The sequence below is a fragment of the Thermobia domestica genome, chromosome 9, assembly GCF_964235325.1.
Source record: "Thermobia domestica chromosome 9, izTheDome1.hap1.1, whole genome shotgun sequence".
Classification (NCBI taxonomy): Eukaryota; Metazoa; Arthropoda; class Insecta; order Zygentoma; family Lepismatidae; genus Thermobia; species Thermobia domestica.
This window is the reverse complement of record NC_137462.1, coordinates 89,473,497-89,486,512: the sequence shown is the minus strand read 5'-3', so window position 1 is coordinate 89,486,512 and position 13,016 is coordinate 89,473,497. Positions and strand designations below refer to the sequence as shown.

General features: G+C 37.5%; 1 protein-coding gene across 10 annotated transcripts in view; it reads left to right on the top strand.

Annotated features, from left to right (window-relative positions):
- Positions 1-13,016, top strand: part of rdgB (retinal degeneration B) — a 461,056-nt gene that overhangs the window by 75,311 nt on the left and 372,729 nt on the right. Inside the window, exon 1 of one of the 10 annotated variants that reach the window (XM_081771513.1) lies at positions 8,188-8,374. The exons of the other annotated variants lie outside the window; for them this stretch is intronic. The gene's annotated coding sequence lies outside the window, so the exon portion shown is untranslated. Of the gene's footprint in view, positions 1-8,187; positions 8,375-13,016 lie in introns of those variants that run through there. 10 annotated transcript variants of the gene reach the window in all.

The window sequence follows — 13,016 nt, the reverse complement described above, 5'->3', positions numbered from 1 at the left end:
GGTAAAACTTCCCATCCGACATTTTCTAAATAGGTTTTGACCGGTTTTGCGACATGTGGGCGAGCGTTATCATGTTGAACAATAAGTTTATCATGTCTGTTCTCCCATTCTGATCGTGTTCTGGCCAGAGCTTGCTTCAAACGCATTAATTGTCGTCGATAACGTTCTCCATTCATAGTTTCACCCGGTTGCAGCAGCTCATAGTACACCACACCTTTCATATCCCACCATATGCACAGCATAACCTTTGCACAGTGAATATCTCGTTTTGGTTGTGATGGACCTGGTTCACCTGGTTTCACCCAGGCCTTTTTTCGTTTAGGGTTCTCGTAATGGATCCACTTCTCATCACCCGTAATAATTCGATTCAGAAACCCCTTTCTGCTCTGTCGTTGAAGCAGCAATTCGCAAATGGTTTTTCGTCTTTCAACGTCTCTGTCTTTCAATTCATGTGGAACCCAATGTGACATCTTTTGAATCATTCCCATGGCTTTCAAGCGTTTGGAGACTGTTGTTTGATCAACGCCTAATGCTGCTGCAAGTTGTTCCTGCGTTTGACACGAATCCTGCTCGAGCAATGCTGTCAATTCTTCGTCTTGAAATTTTTTTGGCTGTCCAGCTCGCTCTTGGTCTGCCAAGCCGAAATCACCACTTCTAAACCGTGCAAACCACTTCTGACACGTTCGCTCAGCTAGAGCATGGTCACCATACACTTCCACCAAAATACGATGACTTTCAGTCGCACTTTTCTGCATGTTAAAGTAATGCAGCAGGACACCCCGCAAAAACACTTTATCAGGCACAAATTGCGCCATGTTCACTTAACTACAAACTGGTGTTGTTGACGCTTTAATCCACTGCCCTATACTACGAACGATACGCGATGACAGGGGTTTGCAACACATGTGTGGATACACGGAACTGTGGGACGCTCCGTTCGTTGCGCCATCTCTTGTCCACCCGCACGAATTAATTCCTAGACCAAATATAGCACAATCTGTTCTCAGGAAACTGAGAGTGATTTACATTTACATGTGATTTTTTAAATCGAAATAATTATGCTACCAACATATATATATATATATATATATATATATATATATATATATATTAAGGATTTAGGAGACGAAAGAAAATCGGGCACTCACTACGTCCTAAAATATCTAACAGACAATAGTGCGCATTCTAGAATGACTTTCTCAAATTAAGTAGACGTATTCTTATAATTTAAAAACAAACGGTTTTCTGAGAGCCGAGACCTTTCTTTCAAACATTATACAAACTCAATTTATCATTTCGCATAGTTTCATACCACCAATATACGAAAAACGAATCCTTCGTGACATTTGACCTTTTATGACATTGTTGACCTTTCCTCCATGCTTACAACCCCCCCCCCCTTCCTTGGAAGCATCTTTCTCCATGTGTTCTATTACAGCTGAAATCATTCTTTCCAACGTCGCAATTTCATACTTGCTAACACATCAAACACGAAATTTTAACTGCGTGACCTTTGACCTTTTATGACATTTTTTTTTTTTTTTTTTTACCTTCTTCCTATTCCCATACGCACTCCTTGATAGGGCCTTTCTGAATTATGGCAGCTCAAACCATTCTTTCGAACCTTGCAGTTTCATATTTGCTAACACATGAAACATGAAATTTTAGCCACGTAACTTTTGACCTTTTGGGACATTTACATTTTTCCTATTCCCATACACTCTCCTTGGAAGGACTTTTCTGTATGTTTTCTATGACAGCTCAAATTATTCTTTCTGACGTCGTAGTTTCATACTTGCTAACGTATCAAACATGAAATTTTAACTGCGTGACCTTTGACATTTTATGACATTGTTGTCCTTTATCCTGTGCTCATACACACCCCTTGGAAGGACCTTTATGCATTTTTTTATGGCAGCTCAAATTATTCTTTCAAACATCACAATTGCTAACACATCAAATATAAAATTTTAACTGCGTGACCTTTGATTTCTGATTATGTTGCTGACTTGGCTGACTTCTTCGCTTTACTAAATGGGGCATTCGGTACATCCTGTATGCATATGTAGCGCCCCAGAGGGCCCAATCCCTGGCAGGCTACAGCTAAGCTTGATTGCCCAGTGCCGGAGCACTGAGATGATAAATATATGGTAAGGGTCGCCACCTGTGATCATGCTATGACACAGGAGAAGAATAGCAAAAGATGCTAACACTGTATAAGATTGCGTTAAATACATGCGTTAATAACAAAAACGAGAAAAGAAAAAAAAAAAACTTTTAGTACAACGGTAAAACGAATCCAACCTGTGCGAGACTGCCCCCTGTACACTCTACGAATGCACAGAACACAGCCCTTCCCTTGTGTTGTGATTTCCTTACCTATTTGAAGCTTATGAGAATGCCAAAGCTGAAATACAAGACTGCGGAGTTAATTTCGCAAAACATAACACTTATGGTAGGGTGTTGCAACATTTTATTTGACTTAAAAACATTCACAGATTAAGAATAATGGATCTCACCAATTATTACACCAAAATTATAATGAAGTTACCATTGTGACTGCTTTCTGAGATAACCCTGCAATGTTATACTTAGTGACTTGCTCAGCTTCTTAACTGAATAAACTCACACCCATCATATTGCTATACTGTAATTGTAAATAATGATATGGGATTCAACACTCATATGAAACAAAATATTGGAACATATACATATATATTTTTATAAAATTGCATAACGAGTAATATGACACTAACAGCTAATAGGATAAATGGCTCGAGCGAACGTAGATTTACTTACCACGACTAGTCGGGTTTACACCAATTATGTAGTACTTAAAAATATCATATGATATACCTATTAGTAATCACCATAGCAGTGAGGAACCCCAAAGAAACATCATGCTAGATAGGTTCTCGCTACATAGTATGTAAACATAAGACAAGTGACTCGTCCCAAATGAAGGAGGACATGAATGTAAATAAAGGGGTGGACAAATTAGACAAGTGTAAATATTAGACATTATAAGGAAAACAGACAAAGCATTGCTGAACGCCAGCGCTGATCAGGATGCTAGGTACAAGTGAGCATCATAATTCTACCGACGAAATGTTATGACTAACAAAACCCATGTAATCGTCAAGTAGTGACGTGTTTGGACAGAACTTACAAGGAAGCGACGGTAGCGTGATCCACCTAGGCTGACAAAAGTAAATGCCACACTAACTTTAAGTGGAGAAACAAAAGGATCACATATCGAATCAACTTGTGCTAGACGGCCAGGTGTCTCCTAAATACGGAAAGCACACTCCTGCTTCCGACAGTGATAAACTCAATACACAGCAGTTACTTAAACAATCATGCAGCTAGTGGCGTTCCTATAGCTTACATCAGCATTGATAAGTGCAAACAGACAATCGTCGAAATTACACTCTTAAGACGGGCATCAGCAAATCCACATACGGGCGCTATGCAATTACGATTCCAATGAATCAGCAACAGAAAAGATAATTCTGTACAAAGCAGAATTATGGTCAGCCTGCTACGAAGACAGGCACTCACAACACAGGGTACTTACCCTTCTGACAGGTGTAAACAAGCAGAGACTGCTATACCTTCCATAAATGCACTTGCACTATTAACGGAACACACTTCTAACTGGACACAAAAGAAATACACACTAACTGCTATTCAAAACGCATACGATGCACAGAAACTGAGACAGAATAACTGATCACTGTTGTGGAGAACTTCCCTTAAGCTATAACGTCTAGAAGATAGGACATGAGAAGAATTCTTCGTCTTGCACACAACCCGATCTGGGCAGGCGAGAGCTGGGGGGCATCGTCGCCAAAAATAAACACACCGATCCTGATGCTGACAATCCATGACGTTCACTGGACAGTTTAACAGACAATGAAGATAAAGCATTTACTATGATTATCAATGGAGATTTGAATGATAAATAGCACTATTATAACATCGTACTGAGAACATATTAATTGAACGCTTCGTAAGAGACACAAATAGTGTATCGATGAAAGTTAAACGTGTAGATATTAACTCTTCTGGATAGATACTTCAAACTGTGAGCCTATGTACAAAGTTCCATTCCAACTTCTTGGGAGAATGCTGAATTCTTGACTTCTTAAATAGCCACTCGGGAGTACTGGATCACAAAAGTCACCAGGTTACGTACAATCACATGGCTAAACAGCACAAGCAAAATTAGCAGGAACGAGTGATAAACCTGTATCCGTACTTGCCACTCGAATAAATCACAATGATGACAATGTTCTGGATTCCATTTCCGGAATGTTATATTTTCACTGGCAAATTTACCATAAACTCCTGATGCTTCCATATCACATAAAGGCGCGGATATTTCTAGATGGGACAGATGAGGAAAGTACTTACTTCTAATACGCTTCACGGACATTGCGAATGAGTTGGGGGGCCCCGCTGCTAAGAATTTAGTTGAACATTAGATACATCATTTCTGACTGCAAGTAAAAATATGGCTCACTGAAAAACATGATGAGCAGTCCACTCTGAGAATGTCATTCACTGGATATTTGAATATGCAGAAGTAATCGAACAGAGCCAACGTAAAACATACACCTACACAAAGATGATTCACGTGGCAGCCTGGGCTAAAAAGTATATCCCAACTACATTCGGAATTTCATACTATGCTAAATAGTGGCCCACTTGCCAAAACCTGTGAAAGAGTTCCTTGAAGCATAAAGTGAAGCACACACCCTGTTAAACTTGACGATGGCGGCTGTAAATTAGAGATTTGACATAGTTTATCAACGCGCACCAAATTAATCATACCATGATGTCTTCATGTTCGACTCTAAGTACCCAGAATCCCTTGCGCGAACCCGCGAACATGATGCTTCGGCAGGGTTGCCAAATACAAAAGGATTACAAGAGGTAAGTAATAACTTGTACTAATAATACAATTGTAGAATCATTTACAATGGGGCGTTACACATATGCTCTTTAACATCGTCTTCAACTGAACTAATTGAGTACAATAAGCGGCTGAAAAGGGAGCGTTTTCCGCAAAGGTCAAAGGTGACTTGCTAGAGGTCACCGAGTCTCGACTGTCCACATTTCTCGTTATCACATTGTTTCGAATCTGAATTTATGCTGATATACCAATTTTTTCCACCAGAGATGGATATTCAAAAAATGATGTGAGACTATTATTTAACATTAAAATCCTGTAAGGAAAAATTGCATTTTGACCCTGTAATTCGGCTGACTGTATATTATCCTTCTTTATTTAGGTAAGGGGTAGCTTTTTCTGGACCTGAGTTCTGGCTAACTACCTCAGGTCTATTTTCTTCTTTTTTCTTTATTGACGATAACTGAAAGAAATAAAATTTATTATTACATAATTTATAATCACACAAACATAATACATAACATACAACATTCACAAAATCGCATGTCAACTACTAATAAAACATTAATATAAGAAAGATTTTGTTGTTGTTTGCATTTAAAACCAAATTTTTTCTGTTTCACCTGTGTGTTGGTTTATTTATTTGAATATGTTTGGTTTCCTTCCTGTGTTGAAGCATTGACAATTACTGTTTATTTTTATACTTTTTTAAACTTATAAAACTTATTTGGTTTCTCACCTGTTTTAGATTAATCAACAAAGTTTTTGTTATTTATGGAACCTATTTGGTTTCACCTGTATTATGTAGGTTGGATATATATATATATATATATATATATATATATATATATATATATATATATATATATATATATATATATATATATATAAGTAAAATTACTTGGAATATACGTGTGGGGGCACCGTCATATAGTCTCGCCCCGGGCGCTGATTTTCCACGACACGGCACTCTATATACAGTATATATATATATATATATATATATATATATATATATATATATATATATATATATATATATGTGTGTGTGTGTGTGTGTGTCCTAAAAGTAATGGTAAGAAATGAAACCACAGATTCCTGGCACCAAAACAAGAAAAAAGATTTATATGACCTATAGTCCGAAAGTGGCAGAGCTAGACAATATATAGGCTTGAGTACTACCGTAGCCTATGTGCCACGTTCTTACTTTATCATTGTTGACGGCTTAACAAGAAATCAGCATTCTCTCAGCACTGAGTGAGCTATGTTTCCCGATAGGTTAATGTCTCCTTGGTTGAAGAATGTAATCTAGGGGTGGCTCATGGACCTAACTGAGAAATTTCTATTTTGACGCTTAAGCGACTCTGGCACTCAACCCTCCATATATAGTAAGTTGATGGTGTTGTATCAGGGCAAACTGTATTGTGTGAAGGGCCATAGAACAAAAGTGCGAAGTGAACAAAGCAAACCACGATGGTGTAAAACGTGAGACCTCTTTGATTTCATAAGAGGGCAAATTGTTAGCGGTCGGTTATGAGAAGTGAGCGTGATGTAAGTGCAAGTGTGTTGCATACATCTCGAGGTACAGTTCCAAGGTAATGAATGCATACAAAACTCACGGTAAAACGACATCGGCGAACAAGAATAGTGGCCAGAAGAAAACCCTTATTGACAGGTCTCGCCGAGCATTAAAGCAGATTGTCAATCAAAACTGTCGTGCGACTTCAGTGCAAATAATTGAGAAACTCAAGCAGCACATCCCACAGCCTGTGTTGACAATCACAGTCCATGGAGTTATACAGATATGACATACGGGGTTGCTGATAATGTACTATAACCCTTTAACGCAACATCGACGGAGAAGCGAACATGCAACATTGACCGCGATGGATGACTAAATATGTGTGATATAGTTGGATTTCAAACCACGGACCGAGTTTCTGTATTGCAGACACCCAAAGAAACGTATGATCCACAATATCTCCGCTCAAGCGTGAAACATGGCTGCGGCTCTGTGATGCTGTGGATCGCAGTATCTTGATTTTCAATTAGTGCTGTGCTGACAGTTACCGGGCCGTCATTACCTGCGATGATATTTGAGGGATCATGTGCATTCTATGATCCATGTGTTATTTCCTAGCAATGACGTGATATTCCAGGGTAATAATGCGTCCATTCACGTAGCTGGAGCTGGTGCGGCGTGGTTTGAGAAACATCAGGATGCAGTGTAATACCTCCCCTAACCCACCCAATTCCCAGATCTGATCCTAACTGAACATCTCCGGTTTATTTTGAAGTCCAAATTCAGCGCAGATTTCCACTACCATCCGCTTTTTCGTGGAAATGAGTGCTGCACTGTAGGGGAAATGGTGCAATATTCCACTTTCTACATTCATGACCTTGGTGACTCCATTCCATGTTGCATCATATATGTTCTGAAATGGTCTGAAGGCATATTAAGCTGCATACTTTTTTACTTGCTTCCACTAAATTGATAAGCATTTATATATGCATGGATATAGCGAGAAACTAAAGCCAGTAATTTGGCTTTTTGCTGCAAGAACCTATGCTACTCATCTTAAATAAAATAAAATAAAATAAGTAAATAAAAAAATGAATAAATGCATATTTTTCATTGATTTTATACTTGATTGAGTCAGCTTTTTATATCATTGTCTTGTGGTTAACGGGTAATGATAATATTTTCCTAGATATGTAAAATTAAGTATAGAACTATACTTATTTAATTAGTGTCGAAAATTCATAAAAGAAGATATAGGTGATTAATAGAGAATGACAATTAACATCTGGCATCTTAATTCACAACGGCATCCCTAAAATCCATGTAACGTGTGCGTGGTCAGCGATTTGAGATACGGTGCTGAGTGAAGCAGAGCTCGTGGTAGAGAGGAAAAACATTAACAGCACTCCAGAAGATATTGTAATCCTAACAAGATTGGCATCCATGGTCAGCATGCATTTATGATGTGACACATGCTAGCTAAGCAGGATACTTTCTGTTTGAAAGGGTATTTAAGTCAACAGCTGTGGACTTTCCATTAAAAAAAAAAAAAAATCAAGGTTGCGTAAATGGGTTCACGAAGTGGATGGACGGAAAACAAACATAGCATCAGGATTGACAAAACACAAAGGTGAAGGTCTTACGCTGAGAAAAACTGAAAGATGGTTTACGCAATCAACAGTCTCAGGCTGTTTTCATCCTGTACAACAGAGCATACACGAATTGTGAAGTTGTTAAATTACGTAAGTGGCGTTGATGGACAAAGTGCTGAGTTCTGTTTTCACTTTAAATAGTTTTTCTCATGGTTTTTAACTGTTTAGTTTCTTATTAATATAGCTATTTTATGAAGTGTTATTTCATCTTCGAGTCATGTGTAGTGATTGCCATTTTTGAATCTGCAAGAAGAGGAAGGCCTAGAAATAACTTCAAATACAGAAGTACGTACGTAGCCTATACAGTGTATAGTATCCATATAAAATTTACGTATACTGAACTATGTGTATTATTCGAATTAAGTTATATTTTGTAGAATTATATTTAGGACATGTAATTAAATTCTTTAGAACCGAAGCAGATGTTCTGAAAAAGTTACTCATTAGGCTACACGTGAAACAAGAAACAGATTATCCAGAAAAAATCAAAGATTCAGAAAATATATGACACATACATTCAGCAATTGTCACTTCACTGGTGAAAAGAAAGGGCTCGCAAGTATGGTTCTTATTTTGTCGTGGCCCACAGTGTCGTAGACCCTATAAATTGGCCATCACTGGTATAGAAGATTTCTTAGTAGAAGAGCCCAATTTGTTTGTAAAATCATAAATCAAAGGGTCTATGTTTATACAGGGTGTTTCAAAACAACACCAACAACGTTTGGGAGGTGATTCCTGACACTAAGATAAGACAAAAAGTATAGACCAACCTGGGTGCACAAATGCTTCCTTTCGGAGTTCTAGGCTGCCGAAAACATGAAAGAATGATTTTTAAAGGTCCATAACTCCAAAACTACAGGTTTATTTTTATAAAGTTATTTTCGAAATTTTAAATAGTTACTTGTATTAAAGTTTCTCAGCGTCTGGTTTTGTATGGGTCGTTTCACTAAAATTTATAATTTTAAGTCATGGAGGATGTTATAGTTTACGGTCCACCATTTGAGAGAAGTTTCTGAAATTCTTATTAGAGGCTCAGGCAAGTATATGTCAGTTGTTGATTTCTTTTTTTTCTTTCTTTTTCTTTTTCTTTTTCTTTTCTTTTCTTTTCTTTTTTTTTGTATTATGCAGACAGTAAGAGTATGGCTATTTGAGAATGCGTTACCCCGCGCAGGGAACGCGGTCAAAGTGGCTACTTGGTAATTTTACTTTTGCCAGAGTAATAAATGATACTGTGAGCCAGTCAGGGTTTCCGGGTCTTTTTTGCCAGGTCCAGGTCTATACTAGCAGAGTTCCAATACTTTGCACAAAGCATCTTCCAAACAGCTGTTACAAAAAATTCCCTTTTGGGGGAATTTTCTCCCCTCAGGTGCACGATACGGATATGCAAGCTATACCGTTCGAAAGACTTATTCATGCCAAAGAAAACAAGGTATGATTCGTGTTCCTACGACAATTAGGGATGTGTCAGGAAATTTTTATCTAGAATTCGGCGGTTTTTTTTTCATGCTATAGGGGAACATCCGTATTGTTGGGACATGGGTCAATACTTTTTCTCGCCCTTAAAATTACAAAAAATTCCCTTTTGGGGGAATTTTCTCCCCTCAGGTGCACGATACGGATATGCAGGCTATACCGTTCGAAAGGCCGATTCATGCCGAAGAGAAGGACGTACGATTCATGATTTTAGGATAAATAGTGATAATACTGTAGATACTTTACTAAACTAATTGACTAAAAATGTGTAAATAAAGCAAGAATTCAAACATTGGAAAATTTCCTGGCACATTTCTATTTACTCTAGGATCATGATTTGTATCTCGCTTTGTTCCAAACAAGAGTAGGTTTCCAACGGTACCACTTCTAATATGTCTATATGTCCCTGAGGGGAGAAATTTAGAAAAAAGGGAAATTTTCTCCTGAAAAATCACTTTTTGATTTGGGCGGGATTTTCCCGCTTCTGGTTCAGAATAGGGAAATTTGAGTGCTACATTTGAAAACTGCTTTATAACGAAACCAACGAGGTAGAAACTGTTTCTAAGATTAATAGGGATCCGTCACGATTAAAAAAAAAAAAAAAAATAGTTCTAAAATTTACCCTTTTTAAAAAAGCCGCCTTCGTTGTTTGTGACGTCACTGCCCCCAGGCATCGCACACGTGACTGTGAAATGCCCATAAAACATGTTCTTTGATGCTTCTATATTTAAATAAATGCAAGAAAAAAAACCGGTGTGAAAAGCTTTACTAGAGATTTATAAAGCAAATTCCGAAGGTCGAGGCCATGACCTGTATACAGGCCAAAAAATTTAAAAGGGTTAAATTCGAGACGAAACATTTTTGAAATATCATAGGAAACACTAGATCACCCAAGTCTTAGATCTCAAATACTATTTAATGTAGCATGTATGAATCTATAAATTGATAAAATGATCACACAAACATATTACACTGTAAATAGTTCGGTTTTACGTCCCACGGTTATACCAGCTAGGCTAAAAAAGACATGTAGATGAGAATAAAATGGTTAAATAAGTGAAGTAGGAAAAAACGGGAGAACCCCGAGAAAACCCACTAACATGGTGTTTGTCCACCACAAAGCCCACTTGACACGAGCTCGAATCGAACCAGGAACCCTACACACTAGAGGTTAACGCTCTACCACTGAGCCACCGCAGTCCCTGTCCGAATATACTGAAGAGCCAACGTTCAAAGATATGCAGGTTATTACAATATGCTTCAATAATAAATAGCCCAATAGTTTAAATGTTGATATCACACCCTTCGTGGACTTCTCATGACACGAAAGGATTTTGTGAACTTCTAAATGAAATTAAGAAAAAGTCAGAGCATAAATTTTGTACATAAATTATAAAATGAGACGAGACGAGAAAGCGTTCCGAGAAGTGAGAAAGAATTTTTCGAGAATCGTGACAAGACGAGAGTTCAACAAAATTTACGAAACGAGGGGAGAACACATTTTCAATTATCGTCTTGTTCCTTGAACAACACTAAAAATAATTATGAATTTTGTTACAAAATGTTACAAGCTACGTAGAATTTTCCCCTCTTAAGCAGAATTAAAATATAAAACTTAAGCGATAAATTTTTAGTGTTATTTATTTTATTTTCTTATTCCATTGTCAACATTTAAAAGTTTTAGGTTGTGCTGTACCACTACAAGCAGTGGCGGCGATTGGACGTTAAAAGTGGGGGGGGGCAAGAGTGATATGAATATTTGTATATCAATGTTAATATACAAATTTCCCTGGTTGAAACTATATACATTAATAGGCCATTTCAGAAAAGTGGGGGGGCAACTGCCCCCCTTTGCCCCCCCTAATCGCCGCCCATGACTACAAGAAACAAACACATTTGTTTGTCTAAGTATCAAGTAGTAGCCTATACAAAATTAACTGCTGTTTTGTAGTTTTTTGCAGTTAGAGCGTGTCTTTTATCAATAATTTCATTTGTTCATTCAAGAATTCATTGAAATAACAGCCTTATTTACCCTCGTAACCTTATTCAATTCACAGATAAACCACTCATAACTGAAAGAGAGATGTGGCAGTTTAACGAAAACGTAAATAGCTATGTGATTCTTATTGTTGTTAATGTAATCGTTCATATATAATAATGTAAATTGTACTATAACGCTTTAATTCCACCAAGTAGACAGGAAAGAAAGAGTACCAAATACATTTAACTGAAGATATTGCTGATGGCAATATCCTTCTTTGTAGTTTAGATAAAAGTAGTTGGGGCAGTTATTGAATTGTGGCATGTGTGTGATGACTAGAAAAAGACAATGGCAACACTACGTAGGTAGTTACAAATGGCACTATTGGAAACGGATCAAGCAATGATGCTACAATGTAAGTAGAGTTCTCCACAGTCGATTTATCGGAGCCAACACATCTACGAGTATATATATATATAATTGTCACTATCTGACGCACCTGGAACCAGATGTGCACTTAGTAAACTCTTTAAAATGGGGAAAACGATGGACCTTCAAAAACATTCTTGTTCATAGTGGAGTAGGCAAAAGAGATGACCCCTTTTAAGCTCCTCATCGTTACAGTGACATTGGAAACTGGCTTTGCTTGCATGCAGTATGTTGGATTTGAAATCCCTGATGTTACGATTTCACGAAATACAATGATTTTATCATCATATTAAGCAAACTTCCTTTTCAAAAGCTCTATCTTTAATCTAGGGGAGGTTTTATAATGTACTCATAGAATCATGCGCTTTCCCATATAATACGAAGAAAAATATTAGAAAGAACAATTATGGACATTTATTTCTGTACGCGAATGAGGAAGACTGAATGGGTATATATATATATATATATATATATATATATATATATATATATATATATATATATATATATATATATTATCCAGTCTACAATCATGATTAATTTTTACGAGATATTTTGGCAACATAACGTAGGTCACGATGCTTGATGTTATCCCCTGTTCACGTGACATAGAATGTAATCACACTTTTATCGTGTATAAATAAAATTGCTTTATATAAAGGTAACCAAGAAAGTTTTTTTTTTTTTTTTTTGAGGCCTATGTTCCATTGGCCCTCACACAGGGAGTTCAATCCGAATGGAGATAAGGCGAAGATCAGTTGTTGGTTGTGGCTCTTCAGTTACACCGTGAACTTGCGTAAGGACAGGATGAACGTGGAACCTCCACAGATCGTCATAAGGCCGTATATGCTGTACCAGTTCAAACTGAGGTCAAACGCCGCTGCAGCGGAGCGGAAGATATACAAGGCCTTTGGTGAGGGTGTCGTGACTACACGGACAGTGCAGTAGTGGTTTAACAAGTTTAAGGACGATTACGAAACACTCGAAGACGCACCATATGGCAGAAGACCGACACATGTACGAAATGAAGATCTTCAGGCAGCA